This window comes from Ambystoma mexicanum, chromosome 5p (genome assembly GCF_040938575.1).
Source record: "Ambystoma mexicanum isolate Mex_15411 chromosome 5p, UKY_AmexF1_1, whole genome shotgun sequence".
NCBI classification, from domain to species: Eukaryota; Metazoa; Chordata; class Amphibia; order Caudata; family Ambystomatidae; genus Ambystoma; species Ambystoma mexicanum.
Window position 1 is genome coordinate 1027530755 of NC_090930.1, and position 14199 is coordinate 1027544953.

A 14199-nucleotide genomic window follows, 5' to 3' on the forward strand; every position below is an offset into this window, starting at 1 on the left:
CCTGAAAAAGAGGAGGGTACGTGTCTACTACACAGCACTTCTCTTGGCAATAGAACAATCAATGCCCCACCTCCGCCCATACTTGCCTGTGCTAAGAGATAGATCACTTAGATTGGCGTGGGAACAGCTCTTCGCCTGGGCACTGAACGACTACTTGATAGGGAGAGCTTGAAAACAACAACTAACACTAATAACAAGCATATTGAGAATTTTCAGGCGGGCAACTTTAACGTCGCAAGAATCAGCTGCAGGACTGCAGCAAGGTAAGAGCAAAATGCCGGTGAGACTAGCCTCTGTAATAAAGATGATAGGGATTTTGATGATCAGCAGGTTCGTGGCTGCCTTTGTATGGCGGAACAGTTATGCTATCAATATTTTTGCTGTATCCAAACCTAATATACCCCCACCCCCAGCTGCAACAGGTGTTACGTCAGGTGGTACTAGCAAAATTCCACACAAGGGAAATAGAGTTAAACGCAGCACATACTCAGACAATAAAGATAGTGACAACTACATACAAAATTCAGCACACGTCTCAAACAACATGTGGTACCAACACATGACTCAAATAGGTAAATAAACAACAGAAGACAGCTGCTACGTCTGCTCATTGATCCCATACGCCATGAGTGCTTCCCGAACTTTCGTTGCCATGGAAATAGATGAAAAAACAGCACGGTGTATAATATACCTGGCACTGTTCCAAACGAAAGGGAGATTTCAAGGGAACACGGTGCACCTGGTATGGAAAACACGAGACACATACCCGTACGAAAATAACTTCCTTAAGAGTTATTTGAGTTACCACAAGGCCAGTTTACATGCTGAAGCATTCAGATACATAACATGTGGCCCTGAGAAAGGAGAAACAAAGAAAGTTACACTACAGTACCTACCATGTGATTGGTACGCCACTGAAGTTCCTGGTAAACAAGGATGTTGGGAAAGACCACTGATAATAACAGGGAAGGTGTACCTGGGTGACAAATGGGACACAGGAGTGGTTGGCAGCAACATGGTAATGAGAGAGGATACTACAACTATTGCTGAACACAACAACAGATGTTGGATGACTTGGGTCAAGTACGTACCCATGCTAACTTGGATAGAGAAGGATGAAGACCCAATAACAATACTGCCGATGACTGCACCTAAGGTATGCTAGCAACACAAAGGAGAAGTGGACGTAGGATACAACACCAACTGTGCAAGCGTGACAGAGCTACCTGAGGGGGGAGCAGGAACAGCAGTAGTAATGGACCATTACTGGGCCTGTGGAGACAAGGCATACCACACACTGCCCCCTCTGTGGAATGGTGTATGCACAATGGTACACGTTAATGTACCATCACTAGTGGTGCCCCAGAAACATGTGAATGTGGCGAACTTCCCCAAAATGGATGAAGGAAACAAGAGGAAGAAGAGATCTGCACAGCTTCAGAAGGGGCCAGAGAACCAAAACAACGGCAACAACACTGTCCTGAATAGAAAGAAAAGACAAGGAGAACCTCTGACAGGAAACTTCCTATGGGGAAGGTCGGAAACAGCACTCACTTCAATTCCGCCAGAACACAGACTATTCAGCAGAGCAGCAATGTTCTTCTCCTCAATAATACATCCGGGACTACAGGCTTACGCAAACGCAAAATGGCTCCAGATAACTAGATGGGAACTAATGATGACAATTAACTCTACAGTAAATGGATTCAACGCAATAAAAGAGGAATTGAGAGCAGTGAGGATGGTAGCACTACAGAACAGATATGTACTGGACCTCCTCACAGCAATGGAAGGAGGAGTTTGCGCAAAGATAGGACAATCATGCTGCACATTCATTCCTGCTAACGATGCTGACAATGGTACACTGACAGAAGTAGTATCACAATTTGCCCAGATGCACTCCAAAATGATGGATGAAAGTAAAGGTGTGAAAAAGGATGAGAGCTGGTTTTCGACGCTATGGTCATGGATGCCATCTTGGCTGTCAGATGGACTGAAGATTATAGTTGGATGCATTATTTTGGCTGGAGCTGCACTTATCATAATAAGATTTTGGAAGGCCCGGAAGGCACGCACCACAGACGAGATGATTGAAATGGTCAGTATGCACCCCTTGATGCCAACAGATGACGGCCAACACACAGGCACAATAATAAAAGAGAGAGGTTGCGCAACCAGATCATCACCAACCACCTGGACCCACCATCTGTGAAGCTCGAAAACCCAAGAAACCCAAGGAGCTACATAGGGAAATGGGTATACTGCACACCTGGAGGAACCTGTGTATATATGTACTGGTCATTTGAAGACCATGTTAACCACTATGGGCATTTGGGAGGAGTAACTAAAATATGGAGAGTGAGAGGAGATAAGGAAAAGGATATGTTTGTGGTCGACAAGTCGACCAGAGGGGGGACTGAAGTGGGAAAAGTGAACAAAAGGCTCCCACCAATCCCCTCTAAAACCTGGCCTAGAGGATCACAGCCCAGACACCCGCCACGAGAGGAGTTTGCCCATCTACCAGACGACCAAATACCCTGGTACAGGAACATACGGATGTGCCCACTCGCGTGCCCACCCGCCTGCCCACCAGCCTGCCCTGCACATGCCGACACCTACGGCATGGATGGACTCGACTGAACCATCCAGCACCAAATCAACACATCGTTAGAGATGCCATGACGACCTAGCCAACGGTCAGCACACCCGTGCAAACATACACACCGGACACTCCCACACCAATCCACACGAAGAACATACTCAGTGCTATGACGTAGGCGACCGACACACCCATGGACGTGCATCTTTATTATTTTCCACATAGGCTTTTCAAAATGCAGAAACGCAAGACGCACAATGAACTCATCTAAAAAGGCTTGCTCACGCTTCTTCTAAACCCATGTATCATAATGAGAAATATAACGAAGACACGATACTGGGGATAGAGCAATATGATACCATAACCTAAAGCGCTCTGCATCAAACGGTTCCACCTATGCACCAGGCCCAAGTAGGCCGCAAGCAAAAGCTTCCATGAACATTGAATGAGCAAGAGTTTGGTTGCTGACCCTGCAGAATGAGCCCAGCGAAAGCAGACAGTCAAGGGCACAACGTTGCAAACTCTCATACCGCAAGCCGACGCCAAGGTCACACCTGCAAGATAAGCCAGGCACACAGTGAGAAATGCAATATTAATTGTGCAGAATTCTGCCTCAACCACGGTCCCACCTCACGTGACCAAGCCGAACCTGATAGGGTGCCAAGCCCAGGAGGAAGAAGGCGCCTGGATCCCCCGTCTCAAGACACAGGCAGATACAACTAAGCGACTCAATGGACATCTGCGGCGGTGGGAGTAGTCGGCCTTCCTGCTTATGAATAAATCCTCACATTGTCTGCACATACCCATAGTGAAACATTGTTGCAAATGACAGGTGCACCGCGAGCTGGGAACAGCGATGGTCCCAGACTGGGGGGCTCGCGGGTGGACCAATCAGAAAATGGGGCCCTTATCACTGACGCCATTAACATTGACCAATCCTCAGGGGTCTTCATGTAACAATTTTTATGTATCAAACTGAAGGGATAACCCAAGTATACCACCTGACTGACCCTTAACCAATAACAACGTTCTCTATACGTATGCTATACTAACCCAACCACTCGGGGAACCAATCCAGAGTGGCGATAGGTTTTTTGCTAACTTTCTCAGGTGACGCAAGTAGCGCGTCATACTAAGGTAAAAAGGGCCTGCGAGCCCCACGATGTTGAGAGAGTGTCAGGATGGACGCGTACGATCCTTGACCCATCCCTGCCGTTTTGTTTAATAAACAGCAGAATCACCTTGCTTCTTGCGTGTGTCTCATACTCTATCTCTTTTGGGATATACGGGAGGAGTTGGGGCCTCCCTGCCCGGAGGTCCGCGGACGGCCCAGCCGACCCCAGGAGAATTTCCCCCCGACAATATGTATCGGTAACATCAGTGTGTATAGGCCCATATTACCAAATGACTGTGGACCACTCGGTTACTTAGTAGCAATGATTTCCCAGCTGTTCTTTACATCAAAGTTAATTAACAGGTCTGCCTTTCTTCGCCTCTCATCCACATGCGTGCAGCCTTCGCTTGTGATATGTTGCTACTTCTTTCACTTTAACACGCACCGGTCTCTCAGGTCGCTTGCCAACTCACTGGCTGTGTGTGATTCTTTCTTAATTGGCGATTTCTGATTTTTGAGTCAAGGTTAGTACCACAATCTTGACCTTGCCTCCCCAACTCTGCCGTTCACCCTGGAGGCTCACTGGTGTCCTTGAAACATGGTGCAATCTTCACTTTTGGGATCTGGACTTCTCAACACGTCTTTCGCAGCCTGTCAGAGGCAACAACCTCCAATAGGGAAGCCTTGGGGTTTTTGGCCCGCTGCTCTCATTCCTTGGTCTGTTGCTCTGCTCCAGTAGGTGTGCCTTCATCCCAGAAGCTCTGCTTGTTCTCGTGTTCCACCATGCTCAGAATGTGTCTTTGGTTTCTGCCTTTTATTCGTGTGAGGAGAGTCGATTGGTATCATGTGTATGCATTTAGGATGAAGTGCCTGACTTTGCCTGACCAGATTAGCGGGAAATGGCCAGTACGAGGTATGCAAGTCAGTGTTATTCTCAGTCATCGTCTTCCTCGGCCCAGTGTTTGTGTAAAAAGGGGGGGTGTTGGGATCTTAGAGCATCTTAAAACATAGGATGGGTTTGATGAAATAAGGGCGAACACTGCGTCTCGCTGTCGGCTATCTCACCCCCACTCCACGAAGGCCCCTCACCTACGTGATCCTCCCGCACTGGTCCACCCCCAGGGTCTGGATACAAAGGCGATGGATGTGCCCTGGCCACCTGTGAGAGATCCCTGGGGACTAGCAGGCGAGACACCCTCTAGTTTCTCACATGTCTGAATGTTCTCAAAGTCAGAAAGCAAATTACACTCTGTAGCGGATACCATTAAACAGGTAACAGATTTAATAGCAGGCCACTTCACCTGCGGGTCTGGTGCAAAGTTGGTCACGTGTCAAGCCTGCATGGAACTACTTTTCAGGCTTCAGAGGTTGGCAAAATACATACCATTGGGAAGGTTCATAACTGGGTATTAAAGAATTTAGAATAGTGCAGGGAAAGCAACGCACTAACATGGCATCCCCATACTCTGGGGACTCGTTACCTCATACATGCAAACAAACATCCTGAACAGCATGCCGTGGAAATAGGAAATATAGACTCATTACAACAATCATTAATTGTGGCACAATGAAATCAAGGGCAAATTTATCTATCATCGTGAAATATTTCTACTCTGTACACAAGCTTTTAGGCACAAGGATTTTGTCAAGTGACAAAGGACACCAAGATGGAATGTCTTGTGATCATCATAACAGAGATAACGGCAGAAAAAAAATATGCTATAACTGCAACTTGCGAAAAGCAAAATACATAGTCCGAAATAGATGCTTATTCTACTCTAAATGCTTTTTGGAAGTTGTCTGAATTGTACATTTGAGGTGTTTAAAACAGACTAAATCAGTGACTCAACCCCTGAAGTGTGCCTGAAATAAACATTTAATGGGTCTAGCAATTATTGTATAGAATTCCAGAAAGAAATTAATTGTTATTCCTATTCTTTCTTGTTTAGGGCCACTGCTCAAAGTGTTACACTTGTAGAACCACCTGTTTTTTTTTTTAAAAAAAGAGCCCTGAACAAGAAATCCAGCCTTTTTTAAAAAATGTTCTTTTTTTAGTGTTTGCAAGGGAGACCACAGGGTTAGCAAAGGAGACCGCAGGGGTCACAGTTGCAACCCCTTGTGACCCCCAAATGACATCCCTGGGGGACACACTCAAATAATTCAGCTAGATACAATATAGGTTTTTGCTCAAAATTCAGATGGATGCAATATAGTACTATACGCAAAATTAATCTAGATGCAGTATAGGATTATACTCAAAATTCAGATAGATGCAATATGGGGTGGCACTCAAATAATACAACTAGATGCAGTACAGTCTGTGTTCACTGTAAACAGGTAGATTCCGTGTGGTTATACTCAAAGAGGGGAGTCTAATGAGAGGGTAATACACCGGAAGGGCTGGAGGAGTGGTTTGAGTTGCATTGGGTCACTGGGAACAATGCCAGGTTTACACAGTTCCAGTTGAGTTCAAGGTGCTGTGTAGGTTCTGGTTTGGGTTTCAACAGCGAAGGTGTAGCATAGTATCAGTTTGATGGGGTCTTTGAAATGCAGGCGTGGACAAGCAAACCAAAGAAGGGTCAGCCCAATAGTCATAAGATGTAGGAGCCATGGACTAAACAGTGGGTATGCAAGTAGCAGAGATACTTTTAGTCACTGAAGGATGTTTGAGAGGTCCTGCTTGGGCTCCCACAGCGAACAGGGAAAACAGGGGATTGGAGCTGCCCCTTGCCTTATGGCCCTTCGCCGGGCTGCCCTGGGAGCGTGTCTTAAGAGGACCTTTCCAGTCATGTGCAGCAACAAACAGACCAATCCGTGCTCACTGGGTGGGAACTTGGTCGGAATGAGAGAGAGAGAGAGAGAGAAAGGAAACAAGGTCAGGTATTGACGGGAGATAAAAAAACCCGAGAGCAAAACAAGTAGGCAGGCACTCACCCAGGAGCGTACACTCACCTAGATATAGCTGGTGTAATGAACCAAGGGTCCATCAGCAGGGAATACAAGCGCTGGCCATCAGGGACCTTTACAGTCCTTTACTCACGCAAGTCAACAAACCCAGACCAATCCATGCTCACAGGGGGCAGGATTGGGAGGGAGCTAGTTCAGAACGAGAGAGAGAAAGGAAAGAGGGTCAGGAATGCACAGGAGAAAAGAAAACGAGGATAAAACAGACAGACAGACGCTCACCAAAAGTTTGCGCTTTCCTCGTGGCTGGTGAAAATTGTTTGAGAATGAATTAAAAGGGCGAGTGGATGATTTAGTCCAAGTTGACATCAACCCTGGGGGTTACAATATGGACAAAATAGAATTACTGGGATATTTCATAGGAAGCCTGCAATGTAAAGAAAAAGGAAGCAAGCAAGGCGTATGTGATGAAGAAAAGGGCCTGTACTAGGTTGGAGCGAACAAAATAAATAAAAAAACGATTCCCAAGATTGTATCCCAACACTGAAGAACAAGTGCTCTTTAAGGATAACGGAGGTGGAAAGAATGAGGGGAAAGAATATACAAAAGTATTTTCTGATTCAATATGAAAAGTCAGGGTTTTTCCATTGCATAGTGGTGACAAGAGGGAGAGCGCCAATTTTGCTGAGAGAGTGAGAAAAATGTGGCACCTGAAAGGCAGTTTGGGAAAGCATGGTGAGCAGTTCCGAGATATAAAACACGACGTTGATATGTCAATTACTTTAGGGCTGTTGGACGCTGGTAAAAAAACATTCATAACAGAAGACGTCGATGATGTGGGCCTGGAGGCAGTTATGAGCCAGATGGATGCAAGAGCAGAAGGAAGGCGGATTGCACATGTATCAAGAATTCTGGAGGGACTGGAGGAAAGATTCTTCATTTTGGAGGAAGAAGCATTGGCATTACATTGGTCAGTTGAGAAATTTCCCACGCTGTGTGTCGGGGAGGAGTGGGTGAAATAAGTTTTAAGGACTCACCATAGGTCTTTCAAAGTGATTTTTGAAACCAAGGGTCTGGACAAAGGGTCACCCAGATTGGCAATGTGGGTAGCTTGTGCCGGAACGCGAAAATTAGCTAGACGATCATCTGTCACATCTAGATGGGAAGGAAGAAGGAAAAGTAAAGTGTACTGAGCAGGTATTTGTGACGCATGATGAGGTGATAGGATATGAGGTGTAGGAGGTCATGAGAAGCAATTGTGGAATAACTTGTATTAGGCCAGTATTCCACACTTCTTAAAGCACAAGTGCTCTGGAGGGGGATGCAAAAGCATAGAGGGACAGGGCGTCGAGGGAGGATTGCCATATGGGTCAGGTAGGGTTGTGGTGGCGTTTAAGTTATGTGACAATCGATGTGGAGCATTTAGGACTCATCAGGATTTCATGAACCAAGGAGGTGTTGAGAGTGGACTACTGGTGGCCAAATTTTGATACGTCAGTGGAGAGGAGACTTATAGTGTGCAAAGTATGAGAAATTGGGTAAAGCAATTACAGTACATGCATGCCCTATGATCACTCCCGAGACACCTAGCAGGGTATGGGAGCAACTTGTCTTAGATGTGTTGGGTCCTGTGGATATTGGAGAAGGTCAAGGCAGATGTATTATGGTGTTGGTGGATCTGTTTTCACAGTGGTAAGAGGTAAGGTTTATGAGGGAGACTGGTATGACTAACACTATAGAGTTTTTGGAAGTGTTTGGGAGAGAAGGGCATGCAGTAGTATTTTGGCTGACAATGGAAGCCAATTTGTTGGAAAGGTGACGGGGGACTAGTTGGTACACAGTGGAATTTGTCACAAGACAACAGACCGGTATCACCCCAAATCCGATGGTGCTTTTTATAGAATAGGAGTATAAGCGATGCAATAAGTATGGCGGGTGTGAGATACAAGTAAGAGGCTGTTCTAGAAAAGAGGAAATGCTCCAAGGCTATCACCGCATGCGGCAAAGAGATAGTGCTATTTCAGTTCATGAGAGGGAGGAAGGGACACTTGCGTTTGTGCCACCCATGGTTGGGGTGAGCAAGAGTGGTGAGTGTGAACGTGGAAGAGATGAGGTGGAGGATTGAAAGTAGTTAAACCATGCTGAAGGAGCTGCGCCACAACAAGAAGGGTCTCAAGAACCTGGAACTAAAGGCTAGTGATTGGATCATAATTAATAAAGGTGTGGTACAAAGGAAAGGAGATCCTTTATACAGTGAGCCTATGCAGGTAGAGTGGGTTCACAAAGGGGCTGTGAAGATTGAAGGAGACCAGGTGTGGAACTTGAGTAGGGTTGCAAAAGCGGGTCCACTTTCTACATAGGTTGTTGTGAAATAAGCAAGGTGTATTATTTGTATTAAAGAATTGAGTCAGCATGGATGGAATGTGTGAGCATATGTGTATCCTCACAGAGTGATGGGGCAGTGGGATTTGAAGGGGGTTCCAGCCATAGCGGTTGGTGTTCAGCGAGGAGGGAGCTGGTTGTGGGGCATATTGCTTGTGTACTTATACATGCACAATACAGTAAAGCTAATGAATATACTGCATACATGCCTGTTTTACAACAATAGTCCTGGTCCAAACTTAATCTGGAAAGTTGTGGGTAGTCCTTGATCTAAAATACCTGAACATTTTCACTTTCAATAGGACTGCACATTTCAAGGTAGAAAGGTTAGAGAAGATCCTATCCCCAGTAGTAAAAAGTGACAGCCCAGGCACCAGAAATACCTCAGATTCTGCTTTTGAATGGAGCAATGTCCATACCAGCCAGGAATTTGGCAGAAATCCACCACTGGATTGTTAATGAAGGTACCAGCCCCACTGCTGGTGATTCTTCACAAGGAAGCCATATTGTTTATCATAGCTGATCAATTGAGAAGAATAAGGAATTGGGACAATTGGTTGAGGAGCACCACATCAACCACAAACCTGGCCAGACACCTGCTCTCCAATCACAGCTTTTTCATCAGCTAGACCAATTCTAATCTGAAGCCTTCATAGGAACTGGCTTTCTTAGGGGCTGAGGTTCTATATGAAATCAGGACCACCAGTTGCTTTGTCTCAGGTCAGCTCTGACTTCCTTGCTTACCACACCAGTTTTTGCAAAACGTCAGTGGTTAAAGGTACAAGGAGATACGGCAGTGTGTTTTTGTGTTGTTATGGTCATGCAACTATGGTCATGTATTGGAACCAATGTCCAATAGGTTTTCTGATCAATATGCCAATGTCAAAGAAGGTAACAGAGGGCCTTCAACCAACGCAAAGAATCTTCTTCAAAGGCAGTGCAGTTTGCCATGCTTTTTCCAGGATGATCACTACTGATGGCAGCTCACTGGGTTGGAGAGCTTTGTTAGGGGATGCAAGAAGACAGCAGATGGAGCCACAGAAAACAGGCCCCACTCAAACAGGAAGGAATTAGCTGCTGCATTCAAATCACTTTGGGGGTTTTACCCACTTATACAAGGTCAAACAAATATCAGAAGAACAAACGACTTGCCTTTCTGTAATGTTCTTTCTAATGGATGTTCCTCCAACAGATTTCTCCGCTCTGATATCCCTATCCCAGCGCAGCCATTCTACAGAAACCTTTTGAGCACCAGAGGGGTGCAGCACAGCTCCACATCAGTTCCGTCTGACACCTCCACACACCGGATAGGACATAGATTGTGGTACCACACACTTTGACCTCAGTTCCACCCTTTTTCCCTAGCACTCCGATACCGAGGGACCATAGAACTGAGAGGTATGTTATTTGTTCTTCTAATAGATTCCATCCTCCCACAAATTCCTTCTCTATGATAGACTCCCAAAGCAGTATGTAAACCTGGAGGAAGGAGGGAGCAAGACCACCACCTAAACCAGAAACCTCTGTCCTACTAAAACAAGCATCCTGGCCCGCAAGGGAATCCAAGCAGTGATCCTTTGCAAATATGTGCAAGGATGCCCACTTTGTCACCTGGCGATTATCCAGGCTTGCAACTCCCCTTTGAAGGGCGGAGGTGGCAACTGCCGCCACCCCTGGTAGAATGGGCCCCGATACCTTCAGGCACATGATTACCAGATCGTAGCATTTTGAGATGCAGAGAACAATCCACCTGGACAGGGTTTGTTTGGTCACAGCCATACCAGCATGAGCACCAGGGTAATCAATGAAAAGCTGATCAGCTTTCCTAGCCAACAGACTTAGAACTCAGCGCCTGTACCAGGTCTAGCCGATGGAATCATTCCTCCACCTTGGAAGGGTGAGGAAAAATAATACAGGAAGATAGATCAGAGAGATGGAAATCCGAGACCACCGTAGGCAAAAGTAAGGTCTCACTCTTGAGTACTCGCCCCTCCGATTTGAAAAGCAAGTCGACTCTCCTAGGGAGACACCAGGGAGGGCAGGCGGTCATGTCCAGCAACTCAAGATACCTCGTTGTCCAGGCCCAGTCCAGCTATCCGGATCATCATGGTTTCAAACAGGAGCAATCTCCTGAGAACCAGCAGAATAGCAGGGATTGGCAGGAATGCATAAAGGAGGTTGAAAGTTCACTTGGCTATCAGTACATCGTTGAGAGCTCCTTGACAATGGAATTCCCTGAATCAGAACAGCTCACGGTGCCGGTTGATACTGGAAGTGAAAAAGGTCAACTTGAGGAGTCGCCCTCCAGAACATCCTGACAGAGCTCTCGCTTGTGGAAGGATGAGGTCTGTCTGTTCAAGGCATCCTCTGCGACATTCTCACGCCCGGCCGAGGGGCTGCCGTCAGAGACACTGTTCTCTAGAGCCCAGAATTACAGTTGCATTGTTTCTCTGCACTGAGGCAAGGACCCCACACCACCCAGTTTGTTGAGGTAGTGCATGGCCACCAATTTATCCATCAGGATCTGAACAGTCTTCCTTTCACAGAGGGGAGGAAAGCTACCCGGGCCAGCTCGATTACCCTCAACTCCAGCAAGTTGATGCATTTCCAAGACTACGTGGGAGATCACAGTGTGTTCACCATTACGTCTGATAGGTGAGTGCCCCAGCCAGACAGAGATGCGTCTGTGACCACCGTCACCTGGGGCTAAGGTTAGCAAAATAACGCACCCCTCAGGAAGTTGTCTCACACTGCCCACCACACAAGATCATCAGCCACCCGTTCGAGACCTGTAGAAGGTCCGGCATATGGCCCTGGAACTGAGACCATTGGCAACAGAGAAGCCACTGAAGTGATCTCATGCACAGCCTCGCTTCTGGAACCACAAGGATGCATGAGGCACAGAAAAGCTGAGGCACAGACTTGTTCTTGTGATTGGAGGACATTGACCATCAGAAAGAAATGTGCCAATCGATCCTCGGGCAGGAAAGCCCTGCCCAGCGGAGTGTCTAAGACTGCCCCCAAATAAATCAGAGAGATTGTAACACTGAAACCTGAGACTTTTTGAAGTTCTTGGAAAAGCCCGAGCTGTGAAAAAGAGTACATGTACTGAGTAGGTGCGCCAATACCAGAATGCCCACCCTCCTGAGGCGATCTGCTACCACTGCCAGCAGCTTCTGAAAACCTTGGGAGCCGAGGAAAGAACAGGACCTTGTACTGTTAATGGTGTTGGCCCACTTTGAACCTCGGGTACTTCCTGTGCTTTCGATGAATCAGCACATGGAAGCAGGCATCCTTAAGGTCCAGAGAAACTAACCTGTCCTGCAGATCGAGGGTTTGCAGAATCCAGGCTAGAGGAACCATCTTGAACTTGTCCTTGCATAGGAACAAGTTCAGCAGCAGCAGATCCAGAATGGGGCACAAGCCTCAATCCTTCTTCGGCACCAGAAAATAGGCAGAGTACCACCCCAATGCTCATTCTGAGCATGGCACCAGCTTGATCACACTTTTCACCAGAAACCAACAGCTTCTGTTGACAAGCCCGAGGGCCATGTGCAGGGGGCATTGAAGGAATGGTAGGCAATATCCCTGTGGGATGACCTGTAAGGCCCAAACGTCAGACATAGCCTTTGACCATTTCAAGCTGAACAAGCAAAATCTCCCCCACACTAGAGACATGTGGCAAAGCCGGTCACAGAGTTTTAGCGCCCTGGGATGTGGCAGGGACAACCTGGTCTGGATTTCAGCTGCAAGCCCTGGCATCCTCAGCCACCAGTGTCTCCTGGCTACTGTGCCAGTGACCATGGACCTGCCCACACAGTCCAGTCTGAATTGTAGCATTTGGCATGATGCTTCATTGTCATCAGGGACTAAGGACAGGAAACCATCCCTCGTCTCTGCCTCAGGGACATACTCAGCTGCATTGGTCACCAAAGGCCGAAGGAGAACTTCACCATGGCTCAAGAGGCATTCACGGCACACAGTGCAAGACTGCCCAACACAAACACCTTCTTGACCCATGCGTCAAACCTCATACTCTCCCTGTTCGGTGGAAGGAACAAGAAAATAGACGTTTTCAGGCTAATCATTTTGGCCTGAACCACCATGTTTTCGGGAGAAAAGGACAGGTCAGACGGAGTGGGACAGCGTTTTCTCACTAGATCTCGGTCAACTGTAGAACAGAGGCAGGTTTCCCCCACACCTCCAGTAAAGGGGCCTCCACTACCACATAGAAGTGCAGGAATCTTCCTTTCTTGTGGGCATCGTTCCAAATATCATAGAGTTTGTACTGAACCTTGGACAGAGCAGATACCTCCAGAGTACTGGCCATGTCAGCCATCAACAACTGGAAGGCAGCTTGAGGCTTTACCGGGGTGGATGCTGGCAACAGGTCCATCTCAGGGGAGGTGACATGGCCATGGGCCTCTTGCAGGTCATCCGTGCCTAGCATGTCCTCACCTTCCCTGCAAAAATTCTTCAAGGAAATCCCTCACTTCCCTAGGGCCTAGACCCATAGTGTCTAGTCCAAAGGGGATTTGCTCACCTTCCTCATCATAGAGGTTGTACAGCTTTGTGAAGCACGGTCGTTTGAACGGGTGCCTTGTGTTGACCATCAAATACCACCATTGCAGCCAGCAGGCCCCCAGTGGGTTCCAGACACCTATGGTTGGACAGTGATCTTTACTGGCCCACAAGTTGTAGTGGCTGGACAATAGGTTTATCGACACCAGCACTGTGGACCAGTATGTACAAATGAATATGCACCAAACCACGCATTGTACACATCGGCTGGGAAGCATGTTCTGATTTGCCTTGAGAGGAGGTCCCCAGGCCCCCGGCAAGTATCTTTTCCACTACTGACAGCATGACGTTTATTCCTCTTTGTTCACCATTGTCATTTTGTCACTCACATGTAGCTCACTCACCATAGTAGCAGCTACTTTGGCCCTGAAGAAGGCTTGGCTAATCGGAGTAGATTGAGCCCCTTCAGCCGTAACTAGAGTAGGCTGGTTTTTATTTTCAACCAGGCTGTCAAAAGAATATTCAGCATTAACAGTCAGCTATAATGTGGAAGCTTTGCTCTGTTGTATTGGCATGCTTAAAAGTCACTTGGTAGTAGATTACACTACACGAAGAACTGTATTAAGAATTATATAGTCAGTCCATTGCAGGCTCTATGTATGACTAATTGTGCAAAAAG